We start from the raw sequence: 20,480 nt of genomic DNA on the forward strand, positions 1-20,480 counted from the left end.
ATATATCCAAAGGCAAGGGAAACAAGAGCCAAAATGAACTATTGGGACCTCATCAAGATAAAAAGCTTCTGCACAGCAAGGGAAACAATCAATAAAACTAATAGGCAACCGATGGAATGGGAAAAGATAGTTGCAAATGACATATCAGATAAGGGGCTAGTATCCAAAATCTATAAGGAACTCTACCAAACTCCACACCCGAAAAACAAATAATCCAGTAAAGAAATGGGCAGAAGACATGAACAGACACTTCTCCAAAGAGGACATCCAGATGGCCAACAGACACATGAAATGATGCTCAGCATCCCTCCTCATCAGGGAAATACAAACCAAAACCAGACTGAGATACCACCTCATGCTGGTCAGAGTGGCTAAAATGAGCAAATCAGAGGACTCTAGATGCTGGCGAGGATGTGGAGAAATGGGCACCCTCCTACACTGTTGGTGGGAATCTAAACTGGTGTAGCCCTTCTGGAGAACAGTGTGGAGGTTTCTCAAAAAGGCAACAATAGGAGGACCTGGGTGGCTCAGTCAGTTGAGCGTCCGACTTTGGCTCAGGTCATGATCTCATGGCTTGTGGGTTAGAGCCTCGCATCGGGCTCTGTACTGACAGCTAGCTTGGAGTCTGGAGCCTACTTCAGATTCTGTACCTCTCTCTCTCTCTCTGACCCTCTCCTGCTCACGCTCTCTCTCTCTCTCTCTCAGAAAAAAAAATTTACAATAGAACTGTCCTATGATCCAGCAATAGCACTGCTAGGAATTTATCCGAGGGATACAGAAGTGCTGATGCATAGGAGCACATGTACCCCAATGTTCATAGCAGCACTCTCAACAATGGCCAAATCATGGAAAGAGCCTAAGTGGCCATCACCTGACGAATGGATCAAGAATACGTGGTTTATCTATACAATGGAATACTCCATGGCAATAGAAAGAATGGAATCTGGTCATTTGTAGCAATGTGGATGGAACTTGAGGGTGTTATGCTGAGTGAAATAAGTCAGGCAGAGAAGGACAAATACCATATGTTTGCATGTATAGGTGGATTAGGAGGAACTTAACGGAGGACCATGGGGGAGAAGAAGGGGAAAAATAGTTGGGGAGAGAGGCAAACCATGAGAGACACTTGAAATCTAAAAACAAACTGAGGGCTGATGGGAGGAAGGGTGGAGATGGGCATGGAGGAGGGCACTTGTTGGGATGAGCACTGGGTGTTAATATGGAAACCAACTTGGCAATAAACTATTTAAGAAAAAATAAAAAATAAATATAAAATTTTTTTGAAAATTAAATACATCACTCTTGGGGGGGGGCAGTGCAGGGATGGCTTAGTCAGTTAAGCATCCAACCTCAGTTCAGGTCATGATCTCACAGTTCATGGGTTCAAGCCCTGCATTGGGTTCTGTACTCACCCCTCAGAGCCTGGAGTCTGCTTCAGGTTTTCTGTTTCCCTCTCTCTCTCTTCTCCTTCCCTGCTGTGCTCTCTCTCTCTCTCTCTCCCCCCAAAATAAATAAACATTGTTTAAAAACCCATCATTCTAAGTATCATCATCTATAGATGTTAATATATCCATACGACTTGCCCTGAATATATTCTACCTGAACTTCAGTTATCTAGAGTAAGAAAAACAGAGAAAACAAACTTGAGTGCCTTTGAAATGGGCCGCGACACGGAGATGTAGGATCAGCCTTGGTTTGATCACCTTCAGCCATGCTTAATGCCAAAAGGAAAAGAGTCCTCCCATGTGCCTGAGCCACACTGCAGCCTAAATGGGGTCCTATAATGATAGCCGTAACAAGGACAGCATTAGCCCAGCTGAGCTTAAACTAGCAATGGCTGTGGTGATAAGCAGGGCCTGGAAACAACTGAGACATTTGGACAGATTTTCTTGAATCTACTTATAACTTCTCAGAAGTTGTAACAGGTTGCTATTTCTCACTCGAGAGCCAGTGGCTGGAATGAAGTTGAATGGGGACATTTTTCCTGACTGTATGAGAAACTGTAGCACAAAAGTACATTCGAGAACTATATTGCCCAATGTGTAACCATCAGCCACATGAGGCTTTAAGCTCTTAAAATGTGTCTGGTCTGAACTGAAATGTACAATATGTGTTAAGTGCACACCTAGTTTCAAAGACTTAGTACAGAAAAAGAATGTAGGGGCACCTGGGTGGCTCAGTTGGTTAAACGTCAAACTCTTGATTTCTGCTCAGGTCATGATCTCACAGGTCAGGTTCATGAGTTCATACACCACATTGGGCTCTGTACTGACAGCATGGAGCCTGCTTGGGATTCTCTCTCTCTCTCTTTCTCTCTGCCCCTCCTGCTCATGTTCTCTCACTTGCACTCTCTCTCCCTCTCTCTCTCAAAATAAATATAAACTTAAAAAAATGAAAAAATGTAAAATACCTCATTAATAATTTTCGTATCTATTAAATGATGAAAGGATATATTTTGGGTATTTTAAATTAAAATATATTAACTGAAATTATTTTCATGTGTTACTCTCACCTTTTTTAACGTGTCTACTAGAAAATTTAAAATTACTTATGTGCCTAGCATTTATGGCTGGCATTCAATTTCCACTGGATAGTACTGTTATAGAGCAAACAGAATTGGGGCTGAAGTTGTTAGTCCCTTTGGTCTTACTTGATTTTTTCTTGTGGGTAGAGGAGAGTATTCTTTGTTTTATGGGTGAAGGGAAAGAAAACAACCCTGTCCTTCTGAGTCTTTAATGTATCAATTGGGGTTTGAGTTTCTTTGTAGAAGCAGGAAATACCAGTTACATTCCATAATAAATGAGGGAGGTATGGACTAATCAAAAAATGCATCCAGAATGAGCTTTCTGTTGGCTTGTGCAATGGTTAGAAACTGTTTAAGTCCTTTGGTCAATCTGATTTTGTTTTGTTGGCAACATTAAAAGGAGGAAATTATAAAAAATAATAATAAGAGACTATTATGAGCAATTACATGCCAACAAACTGGGAAATCTGGAAGAAATGGAAAAATTCCTAGAATCACACAAACTATAACTGAAGCAGGAAGAAAGAAAATTTGAACAGACCCATAACCAGTAAAGAAATTGTATCAGTAATAGAAATCTCCCAACAAACCACAGTCAAGGGTCAGATGGCTTTCCAAGGGAATTCTATCAAACAAAAAGAAGAGTTAACACCTATTCTTTTGAAGCTATTCCAAAAAATAGGAATGGAAGGAAAATTCTCAAATTCATCCTACGAAGCCAGCATTATCTTGATCCCAAATCCAGACAAAGACCACACTAGAAAGGAGAACTACAGACCAATTTCCCCGATGAACATGGATGGAAAAATACTCAACAAGATACCAGCAAATCGGATCCAACAATAAAAGAATTAAAGAATTATTTGCCACAATCAAGTGGGATTTGTTCCTAGGATGCAGGGCTGGTTCAATATCTGCAAATTAATAATATCGCAGTAATAAAGGGAAGGAAAAGAACCGTATGATCCTCTCAATAGATGCAGAAAAAGCATCTGACAAAATACAGCATTCTTTCTTAATAAATATGCTCAAGAAAGTAGGGATAGAAGGATCATATAGAAATCGGTTGCATTTCTGTACACCAATAGAAAGCAGGACAAAGAGAAAACAAGGAATTGCACCAAAAAACATAAAATACCTAGAAATAAACCTGACAAAGGTAAAAAAAAGTCTATACACTGAAAACTATAGAAAGCTTATGAAAGAAATTGAAGAAGACACAAAGAAATGGAAAAACATTTCATGCTCATGGATTGGAAGAAAAAATATTGTTAAAATGTCAATATTACCCAAAGCAATCTACATATTCAATGCAATCCATATCAAAATACCACAAGCATTCTTCGCAAAGCTAGAACAAACAATCCTAAAATGTGTATGAGGCACAAAAGACTCCAAATAGCCAAAGCAATCCTGAGAAAGACAACCAAAGCTGGAGGCATCACAATTCTGGACTTCAAGCTGCACTACAAAGCTGTAATCATCCAGACAGTATGGCACTGGCACAAAATCAGACAAATGGATCAAGGGAACAGAAGAGATAATCCAGAATTGGACCCACAAACATATGGCCAACTAATATTCAACAAAACAGGAAAGAATATCCAATGGAAAAAAGACAGTCTCTATAGCAAATGGTGTTGGGAAAACTGGACAGCTACATACAGAAGGACGAACTAACCACTTTCGTACACCATACACAAAAATAAACTCAAAATGGATGAAAGACATAAATCTAAGACAGGAAACCATCAAAATCCTAGAGGAGAAAACAGGCAACAACTTTTTTGACCTCGGCGACAGCAACTTCTTACTTGACATGTCTTCTGAGGTGATGGAAACAACAGCAAAAAGGAACTACTGGGGCCTCATCAAGATAAAAATCTTCTGCACAGTGAAAGAAATAATCAACAAAGCTAAAAGCAACCTACAGAATGGGAGAAGATATTTGCAAATGACATATCAGAAAAAAGGTTAGTATCCAAAATCTTTTAAGGATTTCTCAAACTCAACACCCACAAAACAAATAATCCAGCGAAGAAATGGGCAAAAGGCATGAATAGACAGTTTTCCAAAGAAGACATCCACATGGCCAACAGACACATGAAAAAAATGCTTAACATCACTCATCATCAGGGGAATACAAATGAAACTCACAAAGAGAAAACACCTCACACCTGTCGGAATGGCTAAAATTAACAACTCGGGCAATAACAAATGATGATGAGGATGTGGAGAAAGAGGAACCCTTTTGCACTGCTAGTGGGAAAACAAACTGGTGCATCCACTCTGAAAAACAGTATGGAGGTTCCTCAAAGAATTAAAAAATAGACCTACATATGACCCAGCAATTGCATTTCTAGGTATTTACCAAAGGTTACAGGTGTGCTGTTTTGAAGAGGCACATGTACCCCAATGTTTATAGCAGCACTATCAACAGTAGCCAAAGTATGGAAAGAGCCCAAATGTCCATCACCTGATGAGTGGATAAAGAAGAAGTGGCATGTATGTATACAATGGCATATTACTTGGTGATCAAAATGAATGAAATCTTGCCATTTGCAACAATGTGGATGGTACTAGAGTGTATTATGTTAAGCCAGATAAATCAGTCAGAGATAGAAAAATATCATATAATTTCACTTATATCTGGAATTTAAGATACAAAACAGATAAATAAAAGGGAAGAGAAGCAAAAATAATATAAAAACATAGAGGGAGACAAACCATGAGTTTCTTAAATACAGAGAAAAACTGAGGATTGCTGGTGGGGTGTTGGATGAGGGGATGGGCTAAAGAGACAAGGGGCATTAAGGAGTACACTTGTTGGTATGAGCACTGGGTGACACTTGTTGGTATGAGCACTGGGTGTTATATTTAAGTGACAAATCACTAAATTCTATTAATGATAAAAACATTTTTCACTCTGAATCTTTTTTTATTTTTTTAACTCTCTACTTTCTAATTGAGAAAATAAAATCCTAGCTTTCTATTGTGGCCATAAAAAGAGAGAGAAAGAAAACACCTAAATACCCAAGAGTGTGTGTGTGTGTGTGTGTGTGTGTGTGTGTGTCACTTTGGAACGTGTAGAAAATTTTAGGAGACTATAAAAATAACTTAATTAAAATGGCATCAATATAAAAAATCATAATAATGCCAATATAGACTCATTAGTTTTAACAAGAGACTCATGCTAATCTATTAACAAGAGAAGGAATTGGCTGCAGGGTACATATATAAACTCCTTGTAGTATATTTGAAACTGTTTGGTTAATATAAAACTATTCTAAAAGTAAAGTTTTTTTAATGTGCTAAGTATTTTCTCCTAGTCTGTCACCTGTCTATTAATTTTCTCTAAGGAAACCTCATTGAAAAGAACTCTAAACATGAGGTTTGCTTCAATAAAGATAATAATCATGGAAGTAAAGAGAAGTGGACAGATTTGGGAAATATTTCAGACAATGGTAAATGAAATGTGGGGAGCAAAAGAAAATGAGACATTGGAACAAATTCTAAGATTTTTTACTTCAGGAATTGGGTGGTTAATCTCTAGAGGCTTCATGGTCTTTATTGTGATTGTAAATAGTGTCCTATTATGTATTTCAATTTCTAAATGTTTATTGACCTTGTAAAGAAATACTATTGATTTTTACATATTGATCTTGCTGCAATGTCAATGGTTCTAATAGTTTGTCTGCTGATTATATGGAGTTTTCTTTGCAAATGATCAATTAATTATAAATACTGAGCATTTGTCTTCCTTTTAATTCACATACGTGCTTGTTCCTTTTGTATTTAAGTGGACAGAATTTCCAGTACTATGTTAAAAGTAGTATACCAGAGTTTTGTCTAATTCATAATATTAAAAGAAATCTGGAATTTCTTCACTAAACATAACATTTGGTATTAGCTTATATTTGCTAATTTGTTTTGCTTTATATTTCAATTGGGGATAAATGACAATAGAGGTGAGAAAAAATTTTATTCAATTAAGGAAGTTTCCTTTTATTTCTGCTTTGAAAAGAACTTTTTAAAAGTCTCAGATAGATTTCAAACATTATTAAAAGCTTTTTCTGTGTGTATTGAGATGGTCATGTGATGTTTCCTCTGCATTCATTCGTATGTGATAAATTACCTTATTACATTTACTGATGTTGGCTGTCCTTGCACTTCTGAGATAAATCCTTTTTGATTCATTGTATACTTTTAAAAATATGCTGCTGGACACTGTTGGCTAATTAATATTTAGAAATTTTTAACCAATGCTCAAAAGAGAAAGTGGCGGATACATTCATTTTCTTATAGTGTCTTCATCTAGTTTCAATATTCTGCTGGATATTTTTTATTGTCCTTTCAATTTATTCTATATTCTTCTCCCTGTTCTGTATCATGGACAATGACTGAAGATTCCATCGATGGGTCCCTTTGCCCACTGGCTTCTGGTGTAGCTGTCAATGATTTCCTGGCAGGAGATTCAAGAGAAGATAGGAATGAAGTCTGGGTACTTATCCCTCTAATTCCTTGTCTGTTAGATTGTAGTTTGATGCATTTTTCTATCAAAGATCCCAGTTCCACTCTGGATTTTGCAAATAATACCCTTGAATAGCCCTTTTAGGCCAAAGAGTGATATTGACTTCCTCTGTTGTAAGCCTGAGTGTAAAACCTAAAGTCAGCGCATGCCAATGTAAAGAGTCCCTTAATTAAAATCTCCTCAGTTCCTTAGTGTGAGTGTGCTGTCAAAGTGACACATCAAAACATGAATTGCACATCTTCTGTTCTGCTATGAGAAATTGTGTTAAGTAAATACATATTCCTTATGAATTTGGTAGGACTCACCCAAAACACCCTCTTTTTAGGGGCAAAGATTTAGTGGTAGTTTTTAATATGTGCAAATTTTCTGTTACAGTATCCGATTGGAGGTATTGTATTGTTAAAAATATTTATTTCCTTAGAATTTCAAATTGCTGGCATTTACTACTCCATAATTTCTTGTATAACCTTTGGATATCTTTCACACCTGCAACTATTTCCCTTTTGTTTAATTAAAAATTAAATTGGGATCCTTGTACACTTTTGTTGGGAATATAGCAGGTTGTATGCCCACGGTGGAAAACAAATGGGTGATCCTCATTAAGTTAAAAATACAATTACCATATAAACCAGCAATTCCACTCCTGGTTATATATCCCAAAGAACTGAAAACAAGTGTTCAGGCAAAAACTCGTACAAGAATATTCACTGTTTGCTATAGACAAAACATAGAAACAACCCAAATGTCTACCAACTGGTGAATGGATAAAGTATGGTATATCCATACAATGGAATATTTTTTCCACCATAAAAAGGAATGAAGTACAAATACATACTGGCATTAAAACATTACACTAAGTGAAATAACCCAGTCACTAGAGGCACTTATGCTTCCATTAAATGAAATATCCAGCATAGACAAATCCATAAAAAGAGGAAAGAAATTAATGGTTGCTACAAGCTGGGAGGAGAGAAGGATAAGAGTAATTGTTTAAAGGGTATGAGGTTTTCTTTTGAGGTGATGAAAATGTTCTAGAATTAGATGGTAGTGATGGTTGCCCCACACTGTGAATATACAAAATGTTACATATAGTGAATTTTGTTAGATGTATTTTGCCACAATAAAAATTAAAAATTAAATTAGCAAAAGAAGAAATATATGTATTCATCTGACACTACCCCACCCAGTCTTTAAAAATTTCTGGTCCTTTCCTAAAATACTTACTGAATTATTATAAGAGTTCCTGGGGTACAGAATTGGGGTAGATTAGTAGATTCTTAAGTGCACCCTATGGATTAATCCTCCTTAACAACTACTTAGTGTCACCATTTTCTTCTCTTTTGGCACCCTACCTGTGATTGTGTCTCTTATAGCAACTAGCAGCAAAAATGGCTTCATTACAAATGTGCACTGAAAGGGGTCATTCAAATGAGGATGTCATGATGCCCATGCCCCTGAAGTTAAGAGACTGCCTGTTTGGGCTGCTTTTTGTTGTTATTAATCCATGTATAATCCACTGAATTCCCAAAATGGCTTGAGTTAATAAGTGCCTAAATCAAGAGCACTGATATATTTGCCCATCATTTCCAAAACTCTCTACATAAATGTGGCTGATACTTCACAGAGCAATTTCATAAACAGATTTTAATAAAAGAATTACTTTGGTTTTTCACTTGTTTTTTTTTAATTGGAGACTTGGCCTAGGACTCAGACCCTGAGTCCTAAAATGTCTGAGTTTTGGGGATATTGTGCTGTCCCTCCTGTTGGTGTATTAGGAAAGACTTTCATTCAACTCCCATTCAAGAGCTATAGTCCAATTCTGGCATATGGTCCATTGAGAACTGGCTAGGTTGTGCCTCAGGGCTTTCCTCCAACTCTGTCCTCATGGAGAACTTCTCCATCTCCCTAATGTCCTTGCAATATCTCAGAATAGTGGGAAGTTGCAAACAAAGGAAAATGGCGGTGTTCAGAAGAAACCTTCTAAATGTATATACATGGGATAACATAAATGAGATTTTTCCTGAAACAAGAGTGGGATAAAACATCCTTCTGTGATAGTGTCTTTGAAACAAACAACAAACAAGTAAAGGATAGTAAGGTCTAGTAATTTTTGGGCGTGAATCTGGAAAAATATAAATTTAAATGTTTTATATGCAGAGAGAAAAATGTGATTTCTCCAGTGGGTATAGTAAATGAAAGTTCTATGAAGATAGAGTGGGAGGGGCGCCTGGGTGGCTCAGTCGGTTAAGCATCCAACTTCAGCTCAGGTCATGATCTCACGGTTTGTGGGTTTGAGCCCCACGTGGGGCTCTGTGCTGACAGCCAGCTCAGAGCCTGGAGCCTGTTTCAGATTCTGTGTCTCCCTCTCTCTCTGACCTTTCCCTGCTTATGCTGTCTCTGTCTCAGAAATAAATAAAACATTTTAAAAATTTAATAAAAAAAAAAAGATCGAGTGGGAAAAGCATACTACTTAAAATTTTTGATTTTAAAACAGAAACAAACTCATAAATACAGAGAATAAATTGGTGGATATCAGAGGGGAAGGGACTTGAGGGACAGGTGAAAAAGGTAAAGGGAGTCATCTGTAGGGTGATGGATGGCAACTATACTTTTTGGGGTGATCACTTTGTAGTGTATACAGGTGTCTAATTATAATGTATTACAGTCGAAATATGTAATAAAAATGTTGATTTAAAAATGAAACCAGCTCCCACTGCTGAGAGAAATTCTCTGTATTAAGTAGCATCAAATATGAAGCCATATTACAAACATTAATAATACTACTAAATTGAGTTACATTTAAATATAATACTTTAAGAGGGATCCATTTAAATATGCACAGTATTTTTTTTAATTCGTCTATCTATTAAAAAGAAATCTCTATGTAATCTATGTATTATCCATGCCCAGTGCCTAATAAATGGATTTTCAATGAGTGAATAAAAAGCAAATGTTGGAGATAGTTTTATAGAAATTTCTTCAGAATAGGAAAAGTTCTATTTGCCACTAATTTTATATAATGCAGTTTTACTTGTGAAATCTTCAAAATGTCGAAAATTTTTCTTATCCTACTGTACGCAGAATATGAGAACATCATTCTGTCATGATGAACCAGATAATATGTGAGGATAAAATGGTAATTCTTCATTCAAGCAACTAAAACTTTTTGACATAAGGAATATTTATTTGGCATTCTAGAAAATAATTTTATTAGGGGATTGAAAATTCAGAAAAACTTAATAAGAAAAGAAATTAGCCTACATGTAATAAAAGATGTAAATCACTGATAAGCAGGAAAAAAAGAAAGAGTGGTAATGTGTGAATAGAAAAAGGAGTTATAAAGAAATTGACAAACTAAAAATTTTAATAGTTATCATACTAATTCCCTTAGCAATTTTTTGAAAGCTTATGATGTGCTGATCTTAAGTGGTAGGCATACAAAAATGGAAAGTGATTTGCGCATCTCCAGGAGTTCACATTCTACGATTGAGAAAGTGTATATGAGGAAAAAGGTGATATAATGCAATTTGATATGTGTTTTCCTAGAGGTGTGAATGAATTGCCTTAGCGGCGTAAAAAGGGGAAATGTTACTCTCCTGAAAGTTGCCAGAAACCTCTTTAAGAAGTGATGGGTAGGCAGGGGAGTGATGAGCTATTTATGAAGGAAGCACTGGTAGGTCAGAGGTGACAGGAGATGACTGTAGGTAAGAACACTGTAAACACAAACACAAGAGGAAGAAAATGCCAAGTTTTAATGCTAGATTCTCATCAATCTTAGTTTGACATTAGTCATAGTTAGCAATCAGCTGACCAAGGAAGTGAGTAAGAGTAATATCACTTTGCTTCTCTCTAATTTTATCCCCATCATTTCATATATTATGACATCCAGAGTTATACAGTTTTGTGTATATCTTGGCATTGGCTGCAATACTTCTTTCTCCTCTGCTACAAGTTAATACAGACTTGATTTGTCCATTTTCTCTAATGCTTTACTAGTTACCTCTTTCTAATTTCCACCACAGAGTGTGTGTGTGCGTGTGTGTGTGTGTGTTTGTGTGTATTTCTGCATACTGATTGGTTATTTTCTGATCACTGAATTAACAAGGAAAGAGACTGAGTTGGAAGTACTCAAAATTTGTCTTTTTTTGTATGCCATCCTGAGGCCCCTTTCATACCTTAGGATATTGTTTCCTGGCCCTGGCATCTCCATGTATAAAATCTTATTAATAATTTAGATTCAAAACACTCTTCTCCCAAGCAACATTTGCATTCTAAAGAAGGTTAGAATAAAAATTCTCTATAATAAAATGATTTTAGCATCTGTAGCAGATGAGAGAGAAAGATACCTGGGAGGAGGGGGAGACTTCAACATATTCCATACTGTAACATGTTCCCCCATCCCATATAATACAAACACTTCTTTATCCCCAAGGTAATGTAAACTTTGAATATGAAGTCTTTCTTGCATGCCTGGGTGGCTCAGTCAGATGAATGTCTGACTATTGATTTAGGCTCAGATCATGATCCCAGGGTCATGGAATCCAGCTCCACTGAAGTCAGGCTTCACGCTTAGTGTGGAGCAGGTTTAAGATTCTCTGTCTCTGTCTCTTTCTCCCTCTAACCCTCTCCCCCACTTGCTCTCTCTGTTTCTAAAATAAAAAATAATGTAATAAAATATATCTTAAAAAGTAAATAAAATTAGTATCTTTCTAAGTTATAAACATTTTAATTCAGTTAGTTATTTGAAAAATCTTTAAAAAATAATATCACATTATTTTTGTTAATACAAAATCTTACTCTTACAAAACATTTTTACTTGCCTTAATATAGCCATTAATGTTGTTTTTGTCATCATTTCCACTTTATTTTTTTTTTAATATTTTTATTTATTTCTAGGAGAGAGACAGCGTGAGCAGGGGAGGGTCAGAGAGAGAGGGAGTCACAGACTGAAACAGGCTCCAGGCTCTGAGCTGGCAGTCAGCACAGAGCCCGACGCGGGGCTCGAACCCACGAACAGCGAGATCATGACCTAAGCGAAAGTCGGGCGCTTAACCGACTAAGCCACCCAGGCGCTTAACCGACTAAGCCACCCAGGCGCCCCATTTTTCTACTTTAGAGATAGACCAGTTGAGGCTCAGTGAGGAATTAAGTGGCTTACTCCAGGTTACACAGCTAGTGGGTGTAAATTAAATCCTGGGCTTTAATCCAAGCATTATGTCTTTCAGTTGACTTTTTTTTTTCACTACCTCTATGTTCCTTGATCTGTTACTTGCTAACCTGCAAGTCGCTCACCTGAGAGTGCTGGGCCCATCCACAGAAATAATTATTCAGTTTGTGCCAGCTCACACATATGCATTCTTCATATCTCAGGTATTTCAGATGCAGATAGTTCAAGCATCGTAAGTTGAAAACACAGCTCTAGAAGCTGTCTTGAATGATTATGGAGATCTGAGCAGAGCAAAAGTAGGGTTAGTAATTCAATTAATCAAAGTCAACCCAAGGCAAAAGTAGGTCTTCAATAAAACAAATTAGTCCTTCTACTTTTAGCTCTTCAACCTCTAGCCCATCCACCTGCTGCAGTCCAGTCCTGGGAAATCACAAGAGAGCTGCTCTTACTCTAGCACCCAATCCAGCTTGGCCCTGCGGTGCCTTATGCTGCCTGCATCCCTTCAATTCTTATTTTTCCAGATTAGAAAAAGGTTACCACTTAATCTCCACTTAATATTTTATCAACCAGGTGGTTTTGATTAGAAGGAAAATGGGAAGGCTTTTATTTCTTACAGTGAATTTCATTTGAATTTGGAAATAAAAAAAGAAGATAATGGAATGAAAGCAATCAGAAGGTGAAGAACCCTTGTCATTCCAAAATTATTGCACAAAAATAGCCAAATATTCTGAAATACATAGGGCTACTCTAGCATTGCTGAACAGCTATTACTGTTCTTAGTGTTTTGTTAAACAGAGCTTTTATTGCTTTGTTCTGCTTAGTTTTGTTTTGTAGAATCATATGCTGTACAGAACACCTATAAAGAATGTTGGTATAAGATGTAGATTAGTACTTTTATTTGGAAGCTTTAAAAAATAGAGTTAAGGACCAAGATATGTATCATAATTGTATAGAGTGCCAGCTGTGAAGACAGCTTGATTCAAATATCATACAGTCACCTACTAGCTGGATGATAATCATACTTCAAATGCCCCATCTGTACAATACGGATAAAAATACTTGGGGGCAAATAATTAATGGCACTAGAAACTAAATAATAAAACCAAATAATGGCTGTAGACTATTGAGTCTTCAATGAAGACTGATTATTATTGAAAAGGAATAAAGTTGATTTTCATTGTTGATAATAGCTTTGTTCTGTATAGAAGCAGTGAACGATAAATTAGCAAATGCTGAACTATTGTTCCTAGAAAAAATAGAGGGTTAGATTCCTGTAAGCCTGAGGTTACATTTTGTCAACTGAACATACATAACCTTATTTCATGTGTGTTCTATCTAAAGACACTTTAATTCATAGATATGGTTGATTAACTTTGAACTCATGGTCAATAACACTATGGCTCATGGCTAAATAAAGTTTATTTGATGCGTGCATTCTCTCTGCAAGGCACATCACAGCCTTCTTGCCCTTTGGAACTCTAGGCAACACTTTAGCACTTCTGTTTAAATCCATTTTAAACAAAGTAATCACCAACAAAAATTACAAAAATTCAAAAAACATGGCACTAAATAGATCATGAGAAGGATACCTATTTACAATATGAAAGCTCAAATAAGAAGGTAGAGTCATTTGGTTGGACCTCAGCTGGGAACGAACATGCATGTCTGGTGACTCAAATTTTCTGATCTTTTGCACATGTCTGGAAATGATCACAAAAGTGCAGTATTGATTTGGGACTTTGAAATAAGTATTAGTAAGTAGAGGAATTCAGTATGAAATCCAAAAATACTGAGGATTGAGTGTATAATATTGTAGGTAGGGGCTTGCAGTCTGTCATCAGTCTAGCCTCACTTCTCACTACCTACATGGTCTTGGAAAAGTGACTTGTCTTCTCTCAATCTTGGTTACCTCACCTGTGAAATAAACACAATATCTCCAACTTTTTGTATATGAGATGAGAATTCAATGAAAAACTGCATGTAAAGTGTTTACCTGGCACATGAAAAATTATCAAAAATATGAATTACTAAAGCAAGAAAGACTAAATAGGACAACAAGAATTAAGTCTAACAATATGTGAAATTTTCTTACACCTCTTAAAATGCTGGGGTCAAGATGTGACTGAATAATTTCTGCTACTTCTTATTCCCTGTGTAAGAGCAGAACCAGTTTTAGTGACAGATATAAAGGGTGCTATGTTTTAATATACACATGATTATTGACATAAATCAATAATGTCATTTTAAGGGTCTTAACTAAAGTATGCAGGTGCTAACTTTTAAATGGGGCCTTGTGCTAGAATTTCAATTAATGCAAATGAAATAGAAAGTTGAACTAGAAGTACTAATTTTGTCTGCCTAGATTAAGCCAGGAAAAATGAGATCATGCCCCTAAGGATCTGATCTCAATGCTGGAAGATAAATGCATAGAAACATAGTCATATGATCTAAAATTTCATCTCTTTTGTTATGTTTTAAGTTTTCTTATGGCACTAAATACATCATGAGAAGGATGATTTTAAAATTTATTTATTTAAATTCAGTTTAATTAACATACAGTTTAGTATTGATTTCATGAGTAGAACTCAGTGATTCATCACTTACATATAACAGGGCTCATCCCAATAAGTGCCTTCCTTAAGGCCCATCAAATTAAGTCATTTTTTTTTTTAAACCTAGCTTAGTTGGAAATCCCAATAAGGTATTTTCAAATTTTACCATCCAACTGTTCAATGCCTGTGATAGTAAAAGAGAAAAAGTAAAATCTGCATAGTGATTAACTCAAAACCTCTGCTCAGAAACAATGCCTGTTTAATTTTTCACTGAAAAGATACTTAAATTGTGTCTCACTTTATTTCAATTAGGTATATTTAATATTCAAAATTTCACCATTTAGTGCAAAACAGAATAATGAATGATGCAATTAGAAAGACACTAAACAGGTGGAAGAGTTTTCACATGCTACTTTGTGATTACAGACTGCCAAGTAGAGGTGAAATAATTTATGTTGTACATTCTTTATTTGAATGTTACCAAAATGGGCTAGGGAAAAATATATTCTATAGCTGTAGTTCTCAACCATTTCGGGATTATTTTGAGAATCTTAAAAACAGAAACTAAAACAAAAAAAACCTAGAGAATTTTTTCCCCAGAGAAGTTCACAGTACATGTACACAAAGTTTAAATACACATATGTTTCTTTTCTTTTCTTTTTTATAATGTTAGTGGGTTTAAGGCTGTGCTGGAGCTCCACGTACCTGGTGTTAATAACCTGTCTTCCAAAGTGGTAGGGAAAGTCACTTTTAAGAATACAGCTGATGTTTCACAGATAAAGCTTTGAAAATAATTTTAAATTAATTTGAACTATGTTAGGGAAGCCAAAGTATATGCTGTACTTTTTCTGTCCTTTATTTCCCCAGCCCTGTTCAATAGATATTAAATAAAAATTCTACTCAAAGCAAAAGAAAAAAAAGCAGCTTCTAATGCTTTTGTCTTTTTTGTACTCAGAGAACTTTGTGGATCTTCAGTAAAATGGTATAGACACTGCAGGGACTTGTCTAGTGAAAAGACTACACATCCCATTGATTTCAATAAGGAAGGCAAAAAAGGACTACTGTGAGCACAACGACTCTAAGAGCAAGAAATAGGAAGGCACCATTCCAGTCTATGATGTTTAACGGGTACTATTTGAAGTAATTATTCACTTCTTCCATGAGCCTATGGCCTGAAGCAAGTAATATCATCACTTGGTTCGACTAGTGTCCTATGTTGCAACAACCTCTATTCTTGCATATTCCACAGTTCATTATGCTCCATAGACATACTATGGGGGTGGGGATTCATCTCAGTCACATTGCAAAAACATTCAAAGACTAGAAGCAATTCATTTTTCAAAGATCTACTGGTCACATCACTGGGCTTTAATAGAAAAATACAGTTGTAGCTGATAATGCTGTCTAACACACTATGATCCAGAGTTTCAATCTGACACCCTTTGGTGCTTATCTTTGGCATTATCCAGAAGCTGCGTCTGATGCCAAGCTTGGTCATGCAGAGAATGTAAATTTAAAGAGCCATTTTCATTTATAACAAACAGACCCAGCTGGGAACACAGCTGTTAAATGGGGAGCCAAAGCAAAATTTCCTGCTACCTGGAAGGGCCTAATTATAAAACCACCTAGACAAGCTTTCAAAATTCATAAATGAACTAGCCCACCCTCAACATGGGTTTAACTTAGAAAGAGAAAAAAAACGTTAAATTATTTGAATCACATATTACAGAAGTAATCAGAAGTATTTTCCAAAGCCCTAAAATCTACATATGTCTTAATTAAAGCTGCTTTTGATTTTTAACATAGATTCCTGGCTTCTCTATATGCAAAATTAAAATCTAAAGTTTGGAATCACGCAGACATGAAAAAATGTGAATTATAAAATTTTTATACTTCTATCCCAATGTCCTTCACTAAAAATGAACAAGAAAAGTTCAGTAAGTACAATGTGTGAAAACAAAATCTAGAAATTTGAATATAGTAACAAAGGTTTTCAATAGCCAAGGGAGATAAATTCATTTGCATATAAAGTGTCTGCAGATTCTCTAACATTTAAGCAAGTTATGACATAAAATTTCATTGTCACTGTGGTATGTTGCTCATGGTTGTCCTTTTTTAAAAAAGACTGACCTTGAAAAACAAAATGATCTTTATTCTACATAATTTGATCTAATCTCTTAGCTGATCAGTATCTATTCATGGTGCATCAGAGTCCTCCCAATACACCAATGTGCAACCTTATAGACTACTGAGAGGCCCTAAATGAGGTAGAACTTCATAGGATTTCATTCGCTTCTCTCCTGTCTCCTTTAGTCTTATTGACTTTCTGAAATATACCCAATATTCCTAAAATAAATGCATAATATATAATTAAGCATCTGTCTAGTAGTCAGTATCTAATAAATGATAAGATTCTAAAGGTTTCCACACCTTGGTCCCTGTGTACAGTATTAGTACAAGAAACATGTAGGTGTTTTGCAGACGCTACTTGATTTGGCTTTGACTCTTCATTTTGTAATTTATAGATGAAGACACATCTATCCTATAACTAAGCCCTGGCAGCAACTGTGATGACTGAATTAGATAAGTCATTGTTTTTAAACTTAAATTTAAAATTTAAATTTATATTACTTCTCTTGAGCATCTCAAATACTTTGCTTCTTTGCATGGAAAAAAGAAGATTTCATTTTTACACCAAACTCTCACAAAATGTTTTTTCATGGGAATGTATTTTATGTAGTACAATTTGGTATGAATTTTCTCTAACAAATATCTGAGAAAATCAGGTAATTCAAAGAAAAACATTATGGAAATTAAACATGTACAACCTTTTCTCTAGTTGTATAGCATTTGGACACAGTCATCCATAATTCTTCCCTTTTTCACTTTTCTGAATTTATATTTAGACTTGCCATCTTTCCAACTGAGGTCATATCTTGTGGTTAAATAACACTTCCTGCTTTATAGTGGTGATTGCTGGTTAAATACCTCCTCCAACAAAATGATACTAGTATGTTAGTAAAAGTAGAATATATATTTCCAAAAATCCTTAAAAGAATGAGCACAAATGTGGTGCTCTTCAAAGATATTTCCTCAGGGAAGTAATAAAGGAGTAACAGGAGGAAAATAAGGAGAAGGGAACAATATTATTAATGGTTAGAATTTATAAACTGTTTGGCTCTATACTAAGAAATATCATTTTAATTTTCTCATTCAATCTTATGAGGTATGATTTTCCAGGTAAGAAATATCAATTCCAGATACTAAGCAATATCATCTTAATTTTCTCATTCAATCTTATGAGGTATGATTTTCCAGATAAGAAAATTGGCACTAAAATTGAATTTGCCTATTAAACACACCTACTAAATTTGCTACTAGGTTATATTTCTGGAGTAATTTGTCCTTGAGTTTTTGGTAATAGAGTTTGATATTGGCTCAGGAAGAAAGGCTCTAAAACAGGAATACTTATCTTCAGAATTTTCTGGTAAAGGATCCCTGGTTGAACTCAAAGTATTATTAAACTAAGTGGACTACTGCCCAAAGTTATGTGAGTGCATTCACGGTTTCTTTTTCCACAATGATATTCACAGCTTTTATGAAATTCACAAGAAGATCCCAGAATTTTTAAAAAAACTACCAATAACTGAAAGTTTAAGAGCCAATGTTCTAAGTGGGGATATCAGCAAAAATGGTGGAGCAAGCCCATTTGAAAACTTCCCTTCCAGAAAAGTAAAAAGATAACTGGAAAAAAATTATCAGAATAAATTTTGTAGAACTCTGGAAGTTAACCAATAGTTTAAAACAATTCAAAGAATGGGGAGCATTTAGTGGAAAAAACAGCTAAACTTCAGTAAGAACAGTGAGATTTGCAGCATTTTGCACCTGCCCTGCCTCGTCCCACCCCATCCTCCCTCCCTGGCATCACAACATCCTTAAAAATAACAGCCAGAATTCACAGTACCAGAGGGAGTAGAACAGTGTTAGAATTCTTTCAAGACCTCATTCCCAAAGAGGAGTCATTATTTGTCCAAGTAATCATTTCTTGAAAGATCCCACTTGAAAGGCTTGCCTTCATTGACCTCATTTGAACTCACCCTGTGCTAAAAGTTTCTTCCCAGAGCCATTTGTTGAATATTTTAACATCACTACTGCCGGAGACAACAGATAACAGTTGGAGCAAACAATTTACTAACCAAAAAGCTTAAAAGGAAAAGTTGAGAAATGAGATGTCCAGAGAGGTTTTGAAAAGCTCAAATATATTCCTGGAGATTTCTAATGCTACATGCAGGTGTACACTTGTACGCATAACTCAGAAAAAATCTGAGAAGTCCCTCAGCACTCACCTCCTACTGAGGTCTGAAAGCAGGAAATGAAGGCTAAGGCAGAGTTGTCAATTGAATAACTTAGGTAGAACACAAGTCCTAAGATGCACACAGAAACTTCAAAAGAAAAAAAGGGGGGCATAGATTTATTGGTTCCAGATACTTAAAGAAATCTCTAGAGACTTCAGTAGCAACATACAACATAGATATATAATTCACAGAATTAGTTTAGAAAAGTCAATAAACAAATACAGCAGAAAACAGAAAAAAACAAACCTTGGGGAGGAGGAAGAATCTGATTTTCAGAGTTATCAAATTATATTATTTAAAATGTACAATTTTCAACAAAAAATTAGAAAACATGCAAAGACACAGCCAAGTGTGGGCCATACACATGGGGATAAAACAATGAATAGAAACTCCATGACAAATTTCAGATCTTGAAATACTAAACAAAAGCTTTATTTTATTTTATTTTAATATATTTTTATTTTATATATTTATTATATATATACTTTAGAATAGTTGACAGACAATGTTACATTAGTTGCAGAGTACAACCTAGTGATTTGACAAATTTATATTCACCAAAAGTGTAGCTACCATCGATTCTGTTACATCGCTATTATAATATCATTGGCTATATTGCTTATGCTCTGTTTTTTATTCTCACAACGTACTCATTCGATAACAGAGGCCTGTATCTCCCTCTCCCATTTTCCTATTTGGCCCAATCCCCTACTGGCAAACATCAGTTTTTTCTCTGTATATATAGATCTGATTTTGCTTTTTGTTTATATATGTTTTAGATTCCATTTATGAATGGAATCATATGGTATTTGAGTAGAAAAAAGCTTTATTTTTTTAAATATGTTTTATTCATTTATTTTTTTTTTTTACAAATAGTTTATTGTCAAATTAGTTTCCACATAACACTCAGTGCTCATCCCCACAAGTGTCCTCCTCCATGCCCATACCCCCTCCCCCCACATCCATCAGTTCTCAGTTTTTGTCAGCATTCAAGAGTCTCTCATGGTTTGCCTCTCTCCCTTTCCCCCACCATTTCCGCCCTTCTTCTCCCCCTTGTTCCTCCGTCAAGTTCCTCCTAATCCTCCTATACGTGCAAACATGTGATATTTGTCCTTCTCTGCCTGACTTATTTCGCTCAGCATAACACCCTCAAGGTCCATCCATGTTGCTACCCGTGGCCAGATTTCATTCTTTCTCATTGCCATGTAGTATTGGATCGTATAGATAAACCACATCTTCTTGATCCATTCATCTGTTGATGGACACTTAGGCTCTTTCCATGTTTTAGCTATTGTGGAGAGTGCTGCTATGAACATTGGGGTCCATGTGCTCCTATGCCTCAGCATTTCTG

At 35.7% G+C, this 20,480-nt stretch overlaps 1 pseudogene; it reads left to right on the forward strand.

The window, feature by feature from the left end:
* Positions 1-6,920: 6,920 nt before the first annotated feature.
* Positions 6,921-20,480, forward strand: part of LOC120225523 — a 59,759-nt pseudogene continuing 46,199 nt past the window's right edge.

The sequence above is a fragment of the Hyaena hyaena genome, unplaced genomic scaffold (assembly GCF_003009895.1).
Source record: "Hyaena hyaena isolate Hyena2069 unplaced genomic scaffold, ASM300989v1 scaffold_1424, whole genome shotgun sequence".
Lineage (NCBI taxonomy): Eukaryota > Metazoa > Chordata > Mammalia > Carnivora > Hyaenidae > Hyaena > Hyaena hyaena.